General features: G+C 55.9%; 1 protein-coding gene across 1 annotated transcript in view; it reads right to left on the bottom strand.

Moving 5' to 3' along the window:
* The window catches only part of TTLL12 (tubulin tyrosine ligase-like family member 12), a gene marked incomplete at its 3' end in the record, with an annotated part of 32701 nt that overhangs the window by 10469 nt on the left and 20645 nt on the right, over positions 1-1587 (bottom strand). The window lies entirely within an intron of this gene.

The following is a 1587-nucleotide window of genomic DNA, read 5'->3' on the forward strand; positions in this document are numbered from 1 at the left end:
TCTTCCAAAGGCAGAGCTGCATCCATCTCTGAGTTGCTTCTAATAAGCAGGAAAAGGGTGGAAGGGACAGGGTTGCTTCTGTGACAAGGCCATGAAGCCTGAGGCTTCCTCTTCGCTCTCTCCCTCGGATCACTTGCTCTGGGAGAAACCAGGTGCCACATCCTGGGGACACCTGAGCACTCCTACAGAGAGGCCCACAAGGCAGGGAGCCCAGGCCTCCTGCCAACAGCCAGCACCAACACAGCAGGCATGCACATATGCCGTACAGAAGCGGGTCCGCAGCCCGACTGGCAGCCTGTGTACCTCGAGGGAGACCTGAGGCCAGAGGCAGCCTGCTGAGCCACTCCTGAACTCCTGGCCCACAGAAATCGTGTGAGAGAATAAATGTTTGCTGTTTTAAGGTGCTAAGTTTTGGAGTTACTTGTTACCCAGCCATAGCTAATCGACACAGGCAATCCTGGGCCCAGAGCACAGACCTGATTGTGAAGGGTCAAATGGGAAAAAAAGGACTCCTGGCCTTGTATCTCCTCTTCCTGGTCAGCGCAGAGCTTCCCAAGGAAAACACGACCTTTAGTTCATGTTCCATTAACAAACAAGCCCAAGACCAGGAAGCATTTGTCCCTCCAGTTGCATCCACAAACGCATTCGCTTTTTCAGGCAAGCGTGTACTAAGCACCTTCCTGGTGCAGGGGCTCTGGGAGGCTTGTAAGCACTCTTCGAACCAGTAAGACTGACCCCCTTGTTTTTGGCATGGTTGGTTCAATCATCACTGACTTGGACCGAAAGTGAAAGGAGGCCCCCCCACAGCCCACCCCTGCAGTCAGGAGTGCCCACACAAACACACCACCACTCCGCGCGCCCACTCATCTAACCCTGCCCACAACCCTCCGAGGCACTCAGTGAGCGCCTGGTGAGCAAAAAGGACGACTCCGGTCACCGGGGGCAAGCCTGCAGCCTCAGCCCACAAGCCGCCAGGTCCCCTTGGTTCTGGACTCCAGCTCTTCCACCCGCTGTGTGACCCTTGGCAAGTGACTTAACCTCTCTGTGTCTCAATGTCCTCATCCTCAGTAAAATGAAGATAAAAACAGAACTGTAAAATTGTAAGGAACTGAGTGGCACATGGCCACAAAGTACTAAGCACAGGCTCCCCTGTAGGCTGGTTCCAGCCTACGGAAGCAGCAACAGATGAGAGGGGAAGGGAAGGAGGAGAGACGGGTCAGGGTAGGAACCCCCTACCCAGCCCTGACTGGTCCTGGAGGTGGCTATATTCCCATAGGCTTCTCTTCCTCCCCTGGCACTGGGGCCTCGCCAACTCTGGCTCCCTAACCCGCCAGCCTCCTAGTAGGGGGCCTGGATGAGCTCTTACCTCCAGTCAGGCACTTCCGAGTGGCCCAGCTGGGTCCCTTGGGGCCCTGACCGAGACTGAAAGCACTTTTGTTATCAGTAACAGTGACCGTGACGGTAACTTGCAGGCCTGCTGAGTGAGGGAGGCACGCGATATGTGAACACAGGGTGTTTCTGTGCCTCAGTGAGATGAGGATGGGGCTGAGTGGGGTTCACGGCCAAGACCAACTGCACAGCCCCCTC

Source organism: Colobus angolensis, unplaced genomic scaffold (assembly GCF_000951035.1).
Source record: "Colobus angolensis palliatus isolate OR3802 unplaced genomic scaffold, Cang.pa_1.0 Scaffold750, whole genome shotgun sequence".
Classification (NCBI taxonomy): domain Eukaryota; kingdom Metazoa; phylum Chordata; class Mammalia; order Primates; family Cercopithecidae; genus Colobus; species Colobus angolensis.